Genomic DNA, 21834 nt, shown 5'->3' with positions numbered 1-21834 from the left:
TGGCTCACTGGAAGATCTATGGAGTGTGGCTGGTGGAGGTGCTACGAAGATAGGGTGGCTGGCGGAGAGGGGTATGTGGTTGTTTTGACTGGTGGATCTTGGATGGTTTGGGAAGTGGTGTCATGATAGCAGTGGTAAAGGGTGAAGCTTGGTGCGTGTTGTGGGGATAAATCAACAACGGGGGGCTCTTGAGATTGAGCCAGTGGTAGGATGAAAGCAGGGTTGGTGGGGTATGATGGTGGAGGATGCCCTTTCATCCATGCCTGGTATATTTCGGCCATTGGTGCTTTAGCTTATGTAACTCATATTTCAAACCGGGCTCAGATTCCTCCTCCTCTCTCGGCGGGTCAATAACACTCGTATCCAATTCTTTGCCAGCCATGATTGCCTTGTGTTAAACAGACTAACACAAGTATTGTATGGGTGGGTTGCCAGAATGCCAAACAGACTAACCACCTTCTTGCTCTCAATGACAACAACTAACTTGTTAGTGTTTAAGATTTTAACAGATAGGCAACCGCACGTTTGGGATGCAATGCACCTGAACAATTAAAAGTTTCTATTATGTATTTGAACGGTTGCATGTTTCATCCCAACTTTTAACTAACTCTTTTCACTTTGCACTTTCTCCTCTCACTTTTCTTTTCTTCTCACTCCTGCCCTTCTTTAGTCACTATTGACTTTTCCCACTTGGTTCTTGTCACTCTCCTTTTATTTTTGCACTCTCTTTTGTTCTCTCGTTTTGCCATTCTTTCTTTCCACTAAATTTTTTCTTTTTATTTTCTCTCTTTTTTCTCTTTTTCATTTTATGGTTCTGATCGAATCCTATGGGGATTGACTACGTATCATGATGCCGCATGAATCAGATTATTACGTAGTTCAGGAGATAAATGCAAAATAAAAGAAAGAAATATTTTTTGGGTTTTCAAATTTTTATAAAATAAAAATGTTCTGATTTTCCTCTGTTACAACGACTCCATCCTATAGACTTAAACATAAAAAACCTAACAGACTCTAAAAGAAACTGCAATACAGACTCGAAAGTGGACTAGCAGACTCCAAAAGAAACTGAAAATACAGACTCGAAAGTGGACCAACAGACTCCAAAAGAAACTACAAATACAGACTCAAAAAAATAAAATCAGAAATATATAAGTGCCTCAACTACTGCTCTAGGGGCCCGCAGGACATCAATCGGTCTCACCGCGGGCCTATATGCCATATGTTCTTGGAGGCGATATAGGTCATCCATTATCTAATGGAAAAAAATCATAACTGCAGCGAAGAACATGGACCTGGTCATGTCCTCTCATTTGTTGCACTTCATCACAATATAGTCAACAATCCTTCTAACCCTCTCCCTGATGATGCCTTTCTCTTGTAACAGACGTCCAATTTGTTGAGATCTGGCCTCCAAACCTTGTGTGGCTACATGATTTTGCTCTTGTAATTGTTGCAGATCCTCTTCTAGTTGTGACATCAAGGCATAGCAGTGTTCTCTTTCCACTTTGAAGTTCTTTTCTTGCTTGGACATTTCGCTCTCAAGGGTATTGATCTTTTTCTCCAACCCCATGATTCCTTTTTCGTATTTTTCATTCAACTATTTAACGAAACATGCCCGTTCCTCCGTATTCATGGCCAACTTTGCTCGGGCCGTTGCTAGTTCGCCCTCGGTCTTTTCCAAATCAAACCCATAGTCACATTCTTTCCGCCTAAGGCTATCTATAAGTTTCTCATCCTTTTCACTTCTGGTAGGGTTCTCAGCTGCTATTTTCATTTCTGGATTTGGGCTCGGAGGGCTTTATTTTCTTGTGCCAATCTTTTCTTTTCACCCTCATCCGCATCGACTTACAAACCACTTTCAAATTGAAGATCTCTGACGTTCTTTTCCAACTTGCTTATGGTGGCCCTGTACTCATTTTCTTTGGTCAACCAGGCCGATTATTCCTACGATGCTTCAACAAATTCCTGGATGTGAGGCATTTTGGTTGGCCTTTCAGGTTCGGCCCTTGCAGTGTCCTACTTTCTATACCAAGCAAGATAACTAGGTGAGACTTTGCCTTTGGACAAGTCATGCACTCGGGTGTTTGTTGTCAAATACTGGCACTCATTCCAAATATGACGAACTACTTCTTCATGAAATTGGCCATCAGAGTGAATTTCAACTGCATGAACACTAAGATCCTCATCCAGGTGCACTACCTGGCATATTCCCAACTGTCTAAACACCTGGTATAGGGCATAAGGTTTGATGCCTCAAAGGCCCATTAGGAGGAAGTAAGGACTAGTGGCAGGCATATACACAATTTCTTCAACACGAAGCCAACCCACTGTCCACTCTATCTTCCCTGCTGTTATAGAACGACAACGGGATATCCACTCTCCAACCCCTTCTAGCATTTTGAAACCTGAGACCCTTGTGCCGAACTCTTCAATGCAACTTTTCCCTGTATATCCATAATTCATATATCAAGGATGATGACACAAATTCTCAATCATCCACATTTGTAGTAGCAAATTGCACCCTTCAAAAAAATCTGCTCCGGCTTTGCAGGCCATGAGAGCTCAGAATATATCAGATACTATCATAGGGGCGAGGGTGCTCTTGGAATTGGTAATCAAAACATTGATGACTCAAGCTACCTTAGTACTCCCAGCATAATCCGCTCTCTCTTCCAAAGTAGGTGTGAGTTCAAAGTCCGAGAAATGCAGAACGTTGTGATGCAAACAAATTGTCACTAGTGCTTTTATTATATCTCCTCTAGGCCTGATCTTTAGTAATCCAGTGAGCATCCCAAGTAAAGGTTGACCATGTCTCGTTCTGGCTTACCCATCTTCCCACCACATGTGTAGTTCCAACGGAATCTTGGACATGACCTTTATTGGTAAATTTTGCCTCGTGCTCATTATGCACATTTAGATTAAGGTGATGGGTTTAAAACAAAGTGAGTTTTTATTCAAAAGCTGAGAAAAAGGAAAGGTTCACTGTGCAAAAACTCAAATAAATCAAGGCTACTTTTGCAAATACGGCCCTTCAGCACTTCGAAAGGGAAGATTTTAGGGTTGTGTTTGCTAAGTGGCTAAAAATTGTCAAAGACAACATCGATGACTATTATTGCAAAAAAGGCCTTCGGGCATCCCGGTGGGACACTTGGCTATTCAGACAAAAAATGGCATCACCCATTTTATTTATGACAAAAATGATGACACTTCACATTTTTTCAAAATTTTCAAAAGCGGGGCTGGACCTGATGAGAGTTGCCTACGTATCCCACTTCTGGTGAGAATCAAACCAGGATAGTTCGTCCAGTTTGGACACGAGGAGAAAAACATAAACCATTTTGGACTAACCCTTTGTTTTCTTTTTCAAAAATCTCTTTTTCTCTTTTTTTCTTTTCTTTTTTCAAAATTTTGGCAGAGTTTCGGGATATTTTGAACACCAGTTTTTTTTCAAAGGCAGATAATTTCCTCTCTCCTACCTCGATCTTGGTTTTTCTTTGATTTTTCTTACCTAATCTAGAAGTCGGTCAACATGCAAGCCAGAACAAATGAATGCACAGGTAGCACGTAAAAATGCATTAGGTTGGTCTTTTTATTTTCGGGTACACGTGTCCAAGATGGACCCAACCCCTGTGATGAGTCCCCAAAGTCAAATGCACATGATGCAAACAAATGTTTCTACTACAGATCTGACATGAGACTGTGTTATTCTAAGTCTAAAACCTGGTTGTATTGTTCTAGACCTGGCTTACCCGAGCGGACAACTCGAGCCGAGGGCAGCGTACCGGTAACCAAAAGATCATTCGGCTTTGAAACTTGTCCGAAACTCGTTCTAAATTAGGGTATGATACTAACAGAAAAGAAGTCACGCCAGCGTGCACTTCCCAGAAGATTAGAAGGGAGGGGTTTTGTAGTAGTTTATATACAGTTTAGATAATATCAAAGCGATAAAAAGCGGCATTTAGCACATTATGCCCAAGCATGCACTAAAAATAAGATAATAAATAAAATCCAAATATACAATTATTCTAAGCTCAAATTCTTGAACCCTGAACCAATGATTCTAGGTTCTTATATCCAGCAGAGTCGCCAGAGTTGTCACACCTCCTTTTTCTACCCGAAAAGGGTATATAAGGGAGTTATTCCAATTAAAGTGACAATAATCGAAACGGGATTATTTATTCAAATTTAGAGTCGCCACTTGTGATAATTTATGGTGTCCCAAGTCACTGGTTTAAAATCCCGAATCGAGGAAGTTTGACTCTATTTTACAGTTCGCGAAACACAGAAATCTGAGTAAGGAATTCTGTTAACCCGAGAGAAGGTGTTAGGCATTCCCGGGTTCCAAGGTTTCAGCATGGTCGCTCAACTATTATTATTGGCCTAATTATCTAATTAATTACATATTTTATACCTATGGTGCATTTTTAACCTTTGACCACTTTTAATTATTTATGGAATTGTTCTGGAACAAGTTACGATTGTCGTACACTTGTTTGTTTGGTACACATTATGAACCGTATCACGAGAACCGCACCCATGATCTTTAACTCATTTAATTTATTAAAGTTATTAGAAGTTGTGGCCGGGTCACATAAATGTACCTCCGAATTTGGAAATTAGGTTTCATAACTACGTCACGAAAACTGTACCCGTAGCTATGATGATTTTTATTATAAACACACCTAAAGCAAACTATGAATGTTCAAAATATTCTCTACACTAAGTTATATTATCAATATGAGGGTCATGGATTAGGTGATTCGGGTGCGAATGACACGCCTCGATTTATTTTAAAAGATTTGTATTTCATTATGTATCACAACTACGCCACGGGAAACGTACCCGTAGTTGTGATGATTTAATTACGTGCCTAAAGCAAACTACAAAAATTCATATTTACTTCCTAAATTAATTCGAGGTTTATTGACATGCCATAGATTATAGCTAAGGCATTAGAAGTTGATGCACGCTTTCAACCATTGAAATATTGGGCCATCAGGAGGCCTATTGTCTAAGGAGAATCTTTGCAGGAGATACGATTGTGGACTGGGCTTGAAATCGAGCCCAAGGTTGAAGGTGAAGGCCTCGAGCTTGCCTGATTTTGGATGGGCAACTTTGATTGGGCCAAACCAGGCCTAGCTTTCGATGAAAGGCTCTCAACGTTAGAACCTTTTTTATTGAATAAGAAAGACTTAATGACTAAAAGAATGCTGGAGACAATTTTGTTTGGAAATTAAACCCAAAAGTTGAAGAAATCAAGAACCAAAACCCATTGAGCCTGGTTCCAAACACTGTTTCATCTGGGCCAGAAACGGGCCCAATTGTTCCCAGCATGAGAGCCTTCGATATTAAGGACCACTAGAAACTTAACCTCCTCTAAATCACATGTACACAAAATAATACAAAATTTCTGGGAAGATTGAAGGCAGATATAACCATATCATGAGTTTAACCTATTGACATGCCATTAACAATGAAAGCTTAAACCATAAACTTATTCATGAATCAACTTAAACATACAAACACTTGAACAATGTTAGAATGTGCAATATTTCAACTAAGTACACCTATTAATCAGACATGGCCTACTTTGAATATATCCAGTAAATATACAGCATTCTCAGATAATGTACAAATGAACTGAGAGGCTATTAACCATTTTTGAGACTGTCAAACCTCATATAGAACAACTATACTCATCTAAATATCTATACAAATGGATAAGTCATACACTAGCACCTCAGATTTATAATATTTAAACACTAAAATAGAAATGATGAACTTGATGACTTGCAAATAGCATACATGAAGACAAAACTGGGATTTCAACATTTGAACATCCAACTTTATTACATTAAAGACTAATATATGTCTTAAGCTTCACATTGCCATTCAAAGTTCATAGAGGTACGTGGATACAAGGAACAAAATAAGGTAGTGAGCTGAAATGGACAGTGAAGCAGCCAAACAAAAGATGCAGTCAGCAGCAGAGACACAACAGGTAACACAACTTTAAATTAAACCATGTTTGGACCTTGGACAACTAGAAATTCCCAGAGAAAAATTTGTTCTAGCTCCCTTTTTGAAATCATAATTTTAGTCGAAACTCCAATTGAACAGTAGCACTCAACTTTTCTGTATTTTTTAGGATTTGAAAATATGTATCAACATCTAAAATAAATGAAGAGAGGGTCCTCTTTATAGGCCTAAATGCCATGTGCTAGAAAAACTATTTTGGGAAATATTCCCTATCAGCCTGAAAAGGCATCTTGTAACAGCCTGGGATAACTGGCTGTCCTTTACTGGTCCTGCATTTTGTGCTAACCAAATAGGGACAGCTGCCCCCTATTCTAGAACATTCTTAAAGTAGCCTTATCCTATTTCATACTTACCCACCCTTCAAACAACCCCCTTAATTTTTTTTTGTTCAAATAAGCCCTTACAAGCTATAATGATGCCCAGACCAAACAAACATGGACTTGGCTGATAATTAACAAAACAATGATCAAAACAATAACCAAGCAATAAAGAAAAATGCAATTGAGTTCTACAACAGAAAACCTGGACTAAACTAATCAGTAAATAAAAGTTTTTATCTAATTGAACCTAAACAAAACTAGATTTAAATGACTAAAGCATCTACACAGTAATCAAACCAAAATTATCAAAAAACCGCAAAGAAATCCTAGAAATTGAACTACTCAGTTTATAAATCAAAACAACTTAATTAACTTAATTTACATTTGGAAATCTACTTGTAGAATACATGAGAGGAACAATCAAACATACAATGGAAGCAAAAACAGAAGAATCGATTTATCAAAAAAAAAACCTAATTAGGCTAACCTATGCAAAATTGAAATTAACTTCGGATGAATAAATTCCAACATGCTTTGATTAGTCTAATGAACAAAATGTAAGCAAACAACTAATGGTTAAAAAAAGAAGAGAAAAACCCTAAATCATGTGGCTAAACACGAAACAGGACCATAAAGAGGGAAAAGAAAATCAAAGCAAAAAAATAACAGAAAAGTAAGAGGAAATACCTATGCTCGTTACAAGAATGGACTAGCTATGAATCTGACCAAATCTAACGGGGGAAAGTAGACTTGGACGACCATTAATCAACTATTCTTAACAAGAATCAGTTGACTAATGAAAGTTTTAGGTTCACAAATCCCAGAAACTAGCCGAAAAAATCAAAAGGGGAAATATGAGGTTTTCTCTGAAACTTAGATCTAAGATTCGAGGAGATTGAGAAAGATTTAGGGAAAACGGTTTGGATATTTGGAAAGGGGATGGGAAGGTAATTGTATGGTGTTATTTTGGTAGGTTTTGGAGCACCAGAGCCGCTGTGATGCGATATTCGATGGGTGGTCAACGGCGCAGGCATCGTGGGAATAGAGGCGACTAGGGTTTGGCTTATTCAGATGCGGGAGACGAAATGAGGGGTGTATGGGGGGTTTAGCTCTCGTTCAAACACTTTTATCGTAAATAGATGGCCAGTTCGGGGTCGTTGGATCAAACGAATCCAACGGCTGAGATGAGGGATGGGGTAAACCAGGTCGTTTTGGTTTTATCAGGGGTGGACCGGGTAGGCTGGGTTTTGGGCATGGGTTTGGGGACGGACATGGGTATAAAAATCAGCCCAAGTTCAAATTAAAACCTTTTGTTCAATTCCCTTTTTTTATTTCCTTTTTCTTTTTTTTCTTTTTTTCTTTTTTTTAGTTAAAAATCCTAAATTAATCTGAATTGTAAAATTAAGCTAATTATATAATTATAACAGTTATAACAATTAGTTTATCCTAAATTTAAAGAGAAAATTCACTAGTCTAAAATTAAAAACTAAAATGTAAAAATGAGCCATTTTTTGTGATTTTCATTTTAATAAAATAATTAATTAACTAATGAATCCTAAAAATCTAAAAACAAAATATAAATGCAATGCATAGTGTTATTGACATTTTTGGGGCATTTCCATTATTTTTTATAAAAATTAAACATGCACAAATGCAACCAATTAAAAAAATCCTACAAAAATCCTATAAAATGCCAAATAATTGGAAAAAATCTATTTCTTTGACTTTATAAGAGTTTTTTTTAATAGGGAAAAAGTCACATGCTCAAACTTCTATTATTCTATTCTCTCACAGATGGTGAGGACACGTGCTACCGGTCATAATGGACGACCACCAGTACCACCATCTCTGGGCCACTAGAGGCCGAGGACACGGTCGAGGTTGTGGTAGGGGCAGGCGTGTAGCCCGCACATCAGCTAGGGCAGCTCCTGCAGATCCACTAGCCGCCCCAGTTCAGGATTAGGATCTAGTTATGGACGCTCCAGCAGCACCAGCTCAGGCACTAGTTGTGCCCATTGTAATTCCGGGTCTTCAGGAGGCCCTGACTCAGATTCTATCAGTATGCACTGGCCTAGCTCAGGCAGTCTCAGTTACTACAGCCGCAGCCTTCTGAGGCCAGGGGAGGAACTCAGACTCCCGCCGCTCGCACACCTGAGCAGGTCGTGCAGGGACTTCAGACACCGGGGGACTTCGCACACTCAAACTCAGTCAGTTGCAGTTGTTCAGGACTATTTAGCTCCTGCTATGCTAGAGGACGAGCAACGCAGATTGGTGAGGTTTGGTAGACTTCAGCCTCCGACTTTCGGTGGTGCAGAGGGCAAGGATGCCTAGGGTTTTTTGGACAAGTGTCAGAGGATTCTTTGTACAACGGGTATTTTGGAGACCAGCATGGTCACTTTCATTACTTTTCAGTTTTCTAGAGGTTCCTTCACTTGGTGGGAGGCTTATGAGAGGCACAAGCCTATTGGTGCGGCACCCCTTACCTGGCAGCAGTTCTCCGTTCTCTTTTAGGAGAAGTATGTATCATAGTCTCACAGGGAGGAGCTACGCATGCAGTTTGGGTGGTTGCGTCAATGAGATATGACTATGACGCAGTATGAGATAAGGTTCTCAGAGTTAGCTCGTCATGTTGTTTTGTTGGTTTCTATGGAGAGAGAAAGGATTAGGAGGTTCGTTGATGTCATCGTGTATTAGCTTCGTATTCTCATGACCAGGGAGAGGGTGTCTGGTGCTACTTTTGAGGAGGTTGTTGACATTGCTCGAGAGATTAAGTCAGTTCATCGCTAGGAGCGAGATTTGAGGGAGGCCAAGAGGCCTCGAGGATCTGGTAGTTATGGTGGTGCTCGTTCGAGAGGTCAGTTACAGCATGGCAGAGGCCCTTTCATTCAGACATGCTCAGTCAGCTTGCCCAGGTTATCGTGGGGCATCACTGGGTCATGGTTCTCACAGTTGTCATCAGGGCTAGTCATCACTCAGTGCCCTTCCAGCCTAGAGTTCATCCCGTGCTACATCAGTTCAGGGATCTTCTATGCCAGGTGCATCTACTAGTCATACCGGTGCTAGGGGTTCCCTTTAGTCCCCGTCTCCAGCACCAGGGAGTTTCTATGAGTGTGGAGAGTTGGATCATATGTCGAGGCAGTGTCCTCGTTATCTTGGGGGTTCATCTTAGTAGAGGAGTTAGCCATCGGCTTCAGCACCAGTTACTTCTCCACCACCCACCCACCTAGCTAGGGGTGGAGGTCAGTCAATAAGGGGTTGCCCTAGAGGGGGAGGTCGATCAGGTGGTAGTGATGCCTATTTCTATGCACACCTAGCTAGACCCGATGCTATTGCTTCAGATGTTGTGATCACAGGTATTGTCCTAGTCTGCCACAGAGATTCCTTTGTATTATTTGATCCCGATTCCACTTATTCTTATATGTCATCATACTTTGCTCATTATTTGGATACACCCCGTGAGTCTCTTATTACATCTGTTCGTGTATCTACTCCGGTGGGTGATACTGTTGTTGTAGACCGTGTGTGCCAGTCATGTGTGGTGACTATTGGGGGTCTAGAGACCTGAGTGGATCTTTTGTTGTAATGTATGGTAGACTTTAATGTTATATTAGGCATGGATTGGCTATCTTCGTGTCGTGCTATTTTGGACTGTCATGCTAAGATAGTGACATTGGCTATGCCGGGTATGCCACATATTGAGTGGCGAGGTTCGACTGATTATGTTCCCAGTAGGGTAAATTCATTCTTGAAGGCCTAGCGTATGGTTGGGAAGGGTGTAAGCACGTGATTTTTGCCCTATATGAGAAATACTCCTAAAAAATGCAAAATAAAATGATTTTTCTTGGTGTGCAATTTTGTGTATTTTTGTGATATTTTTGGATAATTATTTGTATTTGTCGGTGTTTGCTTATTTGTTAAATTAATAAAAAATACAAAAATATGTCGCATTTTGCATGTAGGATTTAATTCTACAATTGTTAGTAATTAAATTAGTTTTACAAAAATTAAAAATTACAAAAATAGGCATCTTTTGCATTTTTAGCATTTAATGTCCAAATGAACAATTTTATGCTTAATTATTACTTAATTGTGCGTTAATTGTTATTGGGAGTTAATTTGCGCTTTTATAACTTAATTTAGTTCTTAATAATAATTTAAGTACTTTTATAATTTAGTTTTAGAAAATAAAAGAAGAAAAGATAACAAAAATACAAATAAAAATCGGATTGGGCCATTTCTTCAAATTTCAACCTCAGGCCCAAAAATTGCCCAATCTTCTCCATGACCCAGTCCACTACATATCGGGTCGACCCGGTCCGCCCCATTAACCCATTAACCCAAGACCCACTCTTCATTTTTGTCCTAACACAAAACACAAACAAAAAACCCTAAAGAAAAACCTAAAACTAACATCCGCCCCCCTTCCTTACTTTCATCTTCTCCAAACTCCAAAAACACCCCATCCATGGCTGCCCAAACCAGCTCCCTTCGTCTGCGTCCTCGTCGTCACCCCCCCCCCCCCGACGCCGAAAACCACCAGCCCGTCACCTTCCCCATCACCCTCCCATCGTGAAACCACCATCAAAAACCCATCGCCCCCCACGAACCCGTCACTGCCCTTCATCCAGTCCGGCACCCACTCGTCGACCACCACCAAACACCACCAACAAACAGACCCTTCCACCACCAAACAGGCCCGTCGACCCTACTGTTCCGTCGCCTCCTTCCACTGTTACACCCAGTCGCTTCCATGGCCAAGCTCATCGTCGACCAGCTGCTCATGTTGCTGCGTCCTTCTCCTTCGACGTCCTTAAGCCGAACATACCCATCGAGCTGCTGCTACTGCCCTCATCTTCTTCGCCGGCAAGTCGACGCCACTGTGTCACGCTGCTGCCCGCGTCCAGCTGCGACGAGCGTCCATGGCTACTCCAAGAAGTGCTGCTGCTTCTGTTTCCTTCCAGGATACAGCTTCTGCTCTTTCACGTCCATGGCTGCCCGTCGTTGCTTCTGCTCTCTCACATCTATGGCATCCAAACAGTTGTTGCGTACAACGCCTTCTTCATCTTCTTCTCGTCGCCTTCAGTCCCAAAACAAGATTCGACCATTTCGTTTGGTCGAGTTTTAGTCGAGGACGTCAAGCGTAGTTTTGAGTTCGTCAAGGAAGGTGAGTTCATCGTTGAGTTCGTCGTTGAGTCCGGACAGATTTATTCCCATTTGAGGTTCGTCGAACCAGCCCATACAATCGAGTTCGTCGTTGTTCATCTCCGGTTAGTAGTTTTTGAGTTTTATTTTGTCCGTATTTTGTTTTGATATTTTCGAATCTAAAATCGGCAAATGTTTGTGTTGTTTATCGTTTGAATTAATTTTTAGTTCATGTTCATGTGTTGTTTGTTGAATTAATTTTCAGATTCCAAATGAAAGATTAATTAATTGTTTTTCATGTTTATTTCATGTTTGTATTGTTGTTTAAGTGAATATTTGTTAGTTTAATGTTGTTAGATTCAAATTGAAATTTAATTAATTATTTCTTCAATTTGTTTCATGTTATTATGAATTTTCCAGAAAATATTAATGTTGTTAGAGTCCGTCATGTTTGTTGCTTAAAAATAGATTTAATTCATGTTCATCTTTGTTTGAAGTTCATGTTTAAATCCAGCGATTTAATGTGAGTTTATGTTTGTTTGTGATTTGCTTGATTTAATTTGAATCATGCATATTGTTGTTTGTATTATTGTCTCTTTGTTCATCTATTAATGGTCTAAATTAACCAGGATTGGTTCCCGATATGGTTAATTCATTCCGTTAATTTTGAGTTGTGTTGTTCATCGTGTTCATATGAATTGTTGTTGAAGATTGTTGAGAAATTGGTCATCTTGACTATATTTTGGTTGAGTTATGATTAATTGATTGTTTAGAGCTGAGGGGTAATTTGGTAAATTGCAATCCGTTCAGGGGTAAAATGGTAATTGCAATAAGGTCGGAGGGGTAGTTTGGTAATTGAACATTATTTTAATTCTTTATGTTAAGCATGGGGGACAAATATAATGGGGTGGGATTTTTGATGTACTTGTTTAATGTAATGGGGGACAAGAGAAAACATAATGGGGAGGAATCTTGTAGTTTTTTAATATAGGCATGAGAGACAAATTGTAATGGGTTGGAATGTGTTATTTATTTAATGTAGGCATGGGGGACAAAATTTAAAATAAAGAAGACATTTAATAGTGGGACAAAACATGCCATTGGGGGAATAATTTTGGGGTTGGGAATGGAAGACTTGTCTTGCTATATATAAAGTCATTCTTGACTTGAAAAGGACTAGAACTTGAACCTTGGGAGGATTTTTGGAGGAGAGAAAAAAAGAAGAGAGTTTTTAGAACTTGAATATTATTAAGAGAGACTTGGAGAGTTGACATACTTTGATACTTGAGAGAGTTTGTGATAGTAAAAGAGAAAGACAATTTGAACTTTCACTCGAACAATTCTGTTTGTTTTTCTTCGAGGGTTATTCAAAAATCCGAAGCTACTGCATCTCGTATCTTTTCTCTTCTCTGCTTTGACTGCGATTGTACTTTTGCACTGCTGAGTTTTCAATCTGTTACTGGGTTATTCTACTGGTTGTTACTGGTTTTGCGGTGTTGCTGAACCTGCTGTTGCCGCGTTATTACTGTTGCTGACTCCTACTTCTTTTGTTCTTGTACTGCTGTTTCCAGGTACACATTTGTACACTCTTGGCTTGAAGCGAAAAAATGAAATATTAATCAGGCTCCTGTTCCTGTTGAATTCTTTTGTTTGGATCTGTGTTTGAATATTAATTTTCCTCTCTTTGTATAAAAATGTAGTCGATTAATTAATGAATAATGAGGCTGCATATGTATGATTTCTTCATCTAATAATGCTAGTTTAAATTATTTGAAGAATAGTTAATCTGCTTTGATATTATTGTGTATCCCTCTCATGTTCTAGCATTAGTAAATAATAGAATATAAAAATGAAAGCAGTTTTTCTTTGTACAAACTCGATCGCAATTTTCCAATCGCATTAGCCGTAAACTAATAACTAATAAGTTACGTTTTCAGCATGTAAATAATTAAGAGATTTTCTTTTATTTTAGAGACGAACTTAATAGAAAATATAGTCACTATAGGTTTATCCTTTAAAATAAAAATGAGACGAGCCTCGCCAAATAAATCACAAACCGTCGGGGCCCTCAATAAAATACATAACCATTGACTAGACTTTGGATTTGGCCGTTTAATGAACCTTCACGGCCTCTTCCTAAAATAACAATACGTTAGACTCTTTAGGACGCGCCTTAATAAATCTTACCTTCTTAAACTCGGGTGCACATTTATGTGACCCAAATCCAATTCTCAACGGAGTCGAAATGTGTTTCTAATCACGGGTACATTGATTGTGACGTGGTTCGAGATGCGTGTCCATGACGTTGCAAATTCATTTTAAAAAATAAGAATGAGATGAGCCTCGCCAAATAAAATACAAATTGCGGGGCCCTCAGTAAATATTTGCTTTAAAAATTGTTTAGACTTCGGGATGGACCGTTTAGTAAAATTCCACGGTCCTACCCAAAATAAATACGCTAGTCGCTTTAGGCGCGCCTTTAATAATTTAATTTCCTTAAACTCGGGTGCACATTGATGTGACCCAAATCCAAATCTCAACGGAGTCAAAGTGTGTCGACGACCACGGGTACATTGATTGTAACGTGGTTCGAGATACATTTTTATAACGTTGCAATTCTTGATAAAAATAACAGTAAATGATAAAAGCGGTTGAAAGATAAAATTTGCACATAAGTTCATATTGTATTTAAAATCAGATAAATAAGCCAAATATAACAGTTGAGCGACCGTGCTAGAACCACGGAACTCGGGAATGCCTAACACCTTCTCCCGGGTTAACAGAATTCCTTATCCGGATTTCTGGTACGCAGACTGTAATATAGAGTCATTCTTTTCCTCGATTCGGGATTAAAATTGGTGACTTGGGACACCCTAAATCTCCCAAGTGGCGACTCTGAAATAATTAAACCAATCCCGTTTCGATTGTCCTTTAATTGGAAAAAACTCCCTTGCGCCCTCGCGGGTCGGAAAAAGGAGGTGTGACAGCTCTGACGACTTTGCTGGGGACATGTGACCCAGAACCACTGGTTCAGGGTTAAGAATTCGAGCTTAAAATAATTGTTATTATTTGGCTTTATTTATTATCTGATTTTTTACATGTTTGAGCCTAAGGTGCTAAATGTTGCTTTTACCGCTTTGATATTGTTTGGACTGTATATATAAACTGTGCCGAAACCTCTCTCTTCTCTCTCTTGAGGAGTGCACGCTGGTCGTGGCTTCTTTCTGTTAGTGTCATATACCAAAATAGAACGAGGATTCGGTGGAGTTGCAAAATCGGATGGCCTTTTGGTTACCGGTACACAGCTCCCATCCTTGGCTCGAGTTGTCCGCTCGGGTAAGCCAGGTCTATAGCAAACACCTAGGCTTTAAAAACTTAGTATAACAAAGCCTCATGCCGGATCCCTAGTAGGAACGCTTATTTGCATCATGTGCATTTGACTTAGGGGACTCAACACAGGGGTTGGGTCCGTCTAGGACTAGCAACCTGATATGAAAAGACCATCCTGATGCATCCTATTTGTTTTCCGCGCATTTATTTTGTCTCACTGACCGGTGTATGAATATTATGAATATTGTGAAATTAAAAAAAAAAAGAAATAGCGGTTAGGGAATTGATTGTTTATTGTTGAAAAAATCCAATACTCAAATACTGTCAAAACTCTATCGAAATTTTGAGAAAAAAAAAACGTCTTATTAGTTTGTTTTATTAAAAGCAAAGGAAAAAATAGAAGGAAAAAAAATCGTTGTTCTGTCTCGGTTGTTCAAAAAAAAATAGAAAAAATAAATAAAATAGTTTGTTTGCTAAAAAATATTTTGTTTTGAAAGCGGTTTTATTATTAGTTGCAAATATATATATATATAAAATCCAAAAGTTTTTCTTTATTTCCAAAAATGTATATATATCTTTATTTGTTGCAAAAATATTTGTCTTGCAAAGTCTAGAAAAGTTCTTTTAGACTCCCAGTTTTCGAAACAAAAATCCAAAAATATTTTCCATTATTGACTTCTTTAGAAAGTTTTTTTGTTTAATTATTAAAAAAAAATGTATATATATAATAAAAAAAACCGAAAATATTTTCCCTCTTCTTTAATTATTGAAAATAAAATTCAAAATTCAAAAAAAATATTTTTTTAGAAAGCATTTCTTTTATTAAAGGTAAAATTCCAAAAAAAAATATTTTCTTTCTTCTTTAGAATAAGAGAAAATCAATCAAAAATCCAAGAAAAATATAATACTTCCTTTATTCTGTTAAAGCAGTTCTTTCACAAATTCAAAAAAATAATAATTAGTTTATTTACTTTATTCTTGATTGGCCCGAACTACGCGGGTTTGATTCTCACCGGATGTGAGATACGTAAGCAACCCTCATCGGGTCCAACCCCACCTTTTGCTAAAAAAGCCAAAAACGAATAAGTAATAAAATAAAAAAACATGTCATAAATAAGTCGGGTGATGTCCAACCCACCTTTTGCTAAAATAGCCAAAAACAAATTAAAAAAAAAACATGTCAAAATTTCAATTCTGTCATAAAGAGTTCGGGTGATGCTGTTTTGTCATAAATAGCCGAATGTTCCCGAAAGGGACACCGGAAGGCTGACTTTGCATAAACAGCCACCTTCGGGTCATTGTTTTTAAGATTTGGTCCAGTTGACCCACACAGCCTTAAAAAATCTTCGTCCCCGAGGTGTTGAAAGGCCGTGTTTGCAATATTGAGTTTTCTAATTTGAAACACGATAAAAAGAGTCATAAATAAGCCGGGTGATTCTGTTTTGTCATAAATAGCCGAATGTTCCCGAAAGGGACGCCTGAAGGCTGACTTTGCATAAACAGTCACTTTTTGGGTCATGTTTAGGATTTTTGGTCTAGTTGACCCACACAGCCCTATAAATCTTCGTCCCCGAGGCGCTGAAGGGCCGTGTTTGCAACACCAGATTTTATTGTAATTTGAAAAGAAAAAAAACAAAGAGTCAGCGGTCAAGTGAATACCGTTTGAATTTTAGTCAAAAGAAGCCGAGCCAGCTTCGGCCGCATCTTAAAACCGTTCTTGCCGAAATAGCCTTAGAGTATCTTTCAGTTGTCGAAAGGTTATTTTCGTAAAAGAACGGACAAGTTTGTAAAAGTGTCATAAAATAATCCTCCTCGGCCTCAAATTCATGTGGAATTTGGAAGGGGCCACGTTTGCAAAAATAACCGTTCGGTTGCATTTGTCAAACGGAGAAATGAAGCTGGTCATTTGCTTTGGAGTTTGTAAATCTTTTTATTAGAATATGGGGGTTGTTTGATTTTCGAGTTCGTAGGTCATCTTCAAACCTTTGAAACCCAATTTGTTTTAATATGGAAATTGTGAAAAAAAATGTTTATTATTGTTTATCTTTTATTGGTCCGAACTACACAAGGTCTGATTCACGCGGGGACGTGATACGTAGGCAATCCACATAAGATTCGACCGCCATTAATAAAGAAAAAGAAAATACAAAATAGGATAAAATACAGGGGTTCCCAAAGTACTTTAAAGGGGCAAATAAGCAAGTCGGGATGACGCATGTTGTTCGAAGCAAAGCATGTTAGAAATAGTTAACTGCCTAGGAGCATTGCATCCTCAATGTGTTGTTATCAAATCTGTTAAACTCTAACGCTAACAAGTTTGTTGTTTTCCGACATCCAGACAGTTAGTTGTTAAAGAATTCTGGCAACACACCCTTACCAAACTAGATCCAAAGGACCGATAGCAACAAGCATGACTACTTCAGAGAATAGTACCGAGGAAGAAAGGCCGATGAGCCAGTTGTTAAAGGAAGCGATGGAAAAAATAGAAAGGATGGGATTAGAGATGAATGCAATGCAGCTAGCTCTAGCCAAAGCACAAAAGACCCTTGAGCCACTAGGGCATATGCCGGAATACCCTCACTCTGGCCCCTCAACTAGCCTCCCGAATCACCGTTGTCTTCAGGAGAGAAGCCCCCATGATTCCCAAGCTCCACCGCCCCATCAACCTCTCCCAATACCAAATGTTCCCACTTTTATGGGACCCACATCAGCCACCCTGCAAAGATCAAACAGCGAGCCATTGCTTCAGGCTCTCGATACGCAATACTATCCCCCTGAGCCTACATTCCATGCCCCCGAACCACATGCCTACAATCCACATTTGGAGGCACCAGCAGAAATTGAAAAGCCGGTTAAAGCCCCAGAACAAGATAAGGTATTGAGGAAATTCAAAAGCATGGAGCAGTCCTTCAGGAACCTGCACGGATTGGGCAACCAGGTCAGCATGGCCTACAAAGATCTATGCCCTTTCACGGATGTCCAACTCCCGGCTGGGTTCAAGATGCCTAAGTTTGATCTATATGAAGGGCACGGCGATCCCATGGCGCATTTGCGGGGATTCTGTAGCAAAATGAGAGGGGCAGGCGGCAAGGATGAGCTGCTGATAGCTTATTTCGGCCAAAGTCTGAGCGGATCGGCATTAGAATGGTATACCAGGCAGGATTCCAGCAGATGGTACACTTGGGATGATCTGGCGCAGGCTTTCGCAGGTCATTTCCAATACAATCTCGAGATAGTCCCTGACCGTCTCACATTGTTGAGGACCGGGAAGAAGCCCGGGGAAAGTTTTCGCGAGTACGGGTTCCGCTGGAGAGAGCAAGCGGCCAGAGTCGATCCTCCCATGAGATAAGGTGAAATGGTGGACTACTTCTTACAAACCTTGGAGCCGACTTACTTTGGTCATCTAGTGACGACAGTTGGTAAATCTTTCAACGAAGTAGTAAAAATGGGCGGTATGATCGAAGAGGGACTCAGGTCCGACAAAATCTTGAGCTAATCGGCAATTAAAGCAACCACTCAAGCCATCCAGAGCGGTACTGAGGGTGTACTTGGGAAGAAGAAGAAAGAAGATGTCATGACTGTTGAGTCTGGAGCCTGGTTCGGATCTAGAGGCCCGTCACCCTACTATAGCCAACCATGACCCTACTACCAAAATTACCCCCGCACTCCATATAGCCCTCCACGACATTATTACTCACTGCCAGATCCCCATTTTTCTGTTCACCATGCACAAACCTATACCCACTCTCCAGCACACGCACAATGGCGTGCGCCGGCTCCCCAAAATACATACCCACCTTCACCAAACATATATCCACTTCCGAGGGCCTATAGAAATCCTCCAGGGTCAGGTTTCCGGGGGAATCAAGCTTTTAAGAATGAGAGGAAGCAGAAATATACTCCGCTGGGAGAATCCTATACTACCGTGTTCCACAAATTGAGGCAGTTAGGCCTATTGAATCCTATTGAGCCCAAATTACCAAATCCCCTTCCTGAAAATCTTGACCCTTTAGCAAGTTGTGAATATTGTTCGGGGGCTCCCGGACACGATACTGAGAGATGTTGGAAGTTGAAGAATGCCGTGCAAGAGCTTATTGACACAAATGAGATCGACGTTCAGGTCCCAAAGCCGCCAAACGTTAATTAGAGTCCGCTACTAGTGCACCATGAGATCCACATGATCGAACTAGGGCACAAGGAGTTTAAGCATCCCTCGCAAACGGTAATGATGATCCCGGCCGATGCTTCTGACCCAAAAGCATGCTCGACCATTGGATGGCTACTCCTCTTCCTATCCGAAGGGAGTCTTGGTAGTGGGCTCTGATTTTTCTTTCTTATTTTGGATTATTGCAGAGTTGTAATCCAGTTTTGTTTTAGTGTGAAACTCTGTTATCCTTTATTTTTATAAAGCGAAAGCTTTTCTCTTCTTATTTTGTTTTTAAGTCTGTTTTCTTCCTTTTCTCTTTCTAAACAATGCTCTTTATACTGATTCCAATGACATGGCATGCATAACGGATCTTCAACTTAGTCTAAAAATCAATCTGATTCCGAACTGATTATACAAAAGGTCAATCACGATGACGAATCGGGATACGATGATAATAAAGCCTTCAAAGAGACAAACAGAGAGTTAAGCTAGTTGGAAGAGAAATCCAAGCCCAACTTAAATGACGCATAAGACATCAATTTAGGGGATGCAGACGATATCAGGAAATTTAAAGAGGGACATCAAGTGTTGAAACGGATCCTCCCACATCAGGCCAAAGCAAAATGGCAAATTTGTCCCGAATTGGCAGTGGCCGTCTATTGTGACCAAGATGTTATCCAGTTGCGCTTTATGTCAGACAGATGTCGAGGGAAGATGCATCGACATTGCTATTAATTGTTGTTTGTTTGTTTATACTTGGCATTCATCGGAGAATGAAATGACGGAGGCAATTTTTTCTTCTATCCAAACATTTTAACCTTTGCTTCCCCTTTTGAGCCTTATTTATTCTTTCATACCCCTCTTTTGGAATCTGTAATGAAAATGAGAAAAAAAAAAAGAGAAGAAAAATATAATAAAAACAAAAGAAAAGACACAAAAAAAAAAGAAAAAAAAGAAAAAAAAGAAAAAAGGGAGTTGTGAACTACGTTTGACCTGATTCCTCAAAGAAGGATACGTAGGCGCCTCACGGCTCGGTCATAGTGTAACCAAAAAATAAGAATCCCCAAGCGAGAAACTGGGGCAGAAAGTTATGTTTGTAATGTTGGGAAAGAAGTTCGATTCCAAGAGTTGTAATGGTTTTTACCCATCAGAATTATTTTGAACCCTTTTTGATGCCCTCTTTTTCTTTTAGCCATAAACAAAAAACCCATGTTGATGTCCAAAAAAGACCTCCCGATCAGAATCCGAGGAAAGCCAAGTCAAGCAAATAAAAGCAGAGAAAGTTGGCAACAAATTGATAACCTAAAGAATCCCCAGCAAAGAGTCATATCGGCACCATAAGGCGACGAGAATTGAGAGAAATGAGAGAGTCTCATAAGTAAAAACCCCTCGAAGGGCACTATGAGGCGACAAGGATATAAAGGGGGCTAGCAAGACAAGATTGGCAAAAATGATTCGCATCCAGCGAAAGTTAGGCTTCTGCGCATCCCCCGCAAAGTAAGGCCGTCAGAAAAATTGATTGATATAAATAGACTGAGTTGGTTAATCCGGAAATGCATGACATGATCATTGGGATTGATTGTACCATTCAGATAAGTTCTTTTCTTTTTCTTTCCCCAACATTTATTCAGAAAGACTTTTCCTTTTATCCTTTTAAAGTCATCACTTTTTATTTTTTGGGATTAAAAAGTGTTTTTCTCCAGTAGTTTGTTTTTAGAAGGATTTTGTTTTTCAGAGCTTACTACTAATTGCCAAAATGCTGCGAAGCAAAAGGCGAACAGGACATGCCAAAGATAATACAATGAAACGGAAAAGACATTTGTTGCAAGACCGAATGATGAGTTGGCCTAGATGTCAAGGGGGTATAGTGAAAAAGGGGTCGAGATGCAAGAGCATCCTTGGCCAATCATCGACCAAATTCCAAAAAAGGTCGGACAATGTGGAGCAAGGAAAGAAGAGGAAAACCACCCCCAACGGGAATGTGTTCACCAGCAGGGACGTGATCCCCAACAGTAATATCATCCCCAATAAATAGTATCATCCCCAACAAGTTCTGATAGTGTAATGGAAGACCGAAAAAAGAAAAAAAAAAAGAAAAAAAGAAAAAAAAGGGAAAGAAAAAAAAATCTTTCTTTGATTTGAAAGAACCATGTTTTTTTTCTTTTAAAAACTAACAAAATCTTTATTTGATTTGAAGCAGGGAAAAGAAATGTTACAGATGGCGGAAGAACATGCCATAAAGAAGATCATCAAACCGGGGCAGAAAATTTTCTCATCGCGAAAATTTTCTCAAAAGCCAGGCGCCCACCTGAATAACGAGAGGAATACTTTCCAGTCTTAGTTTAAACAGGCGCCCACCTGAATAACGAGAGGAATACTTTTTTGTCTGTTTATTTTAGGCACCCACATGTATAACAAGGGAATACATTCCATGCCTTTACCAATAGGAGATACACTTCCTAGGTCTAGTTTTGCCAATAGGAGACGCACTTCCTAAGTTTCAACCGTAGGAGATGCATTTCCTCCTAAGTTTAGTTTTACCTATAGGAGACGCATTTCCTCCTAAATTTACTTTTACCCATAGGAGACGCATTTCCTCCTAAGTCTAGTTTTACCCGTAGGAGATGCATTTCCTCCTAAGTTTAGTTTTACCCATAGGAGACACATTTCCTCCTAAGTTTACTTTTACCCATAGGAAACGCATTTCCTCCTAAGTCTAGTTTTACCCGTAGGAGATGCATTTCCTCATAAGTTTAGTTTTACCTATAGGAGACGCATTTCCTCCTAAGTTTACTTTTACCCATAGGAGACGCATTTCCTCCTAAGTTTAGTTTTACCCATAGGAGACGCATT

The sequence above is a fragment of the Nicotiana sylvestris genome, chromosome 8 (genome assembly GCF_000393655.2).
Source record: "Nicotiana sylvestris chromosome 8, ASM39365v2, whole genome shotgun sequence".
NCBI lineage: Eukaryota > Viridiplantae > Streptophyta > Magnoliopsida > Solanales > Solanaceae > Nicotiana > Nicotiana sylvestris.
The sequence above is the reverse complement of the archived record's forward strand: the minus strand, read 5'-3'. Positions refer to the sequence as shown.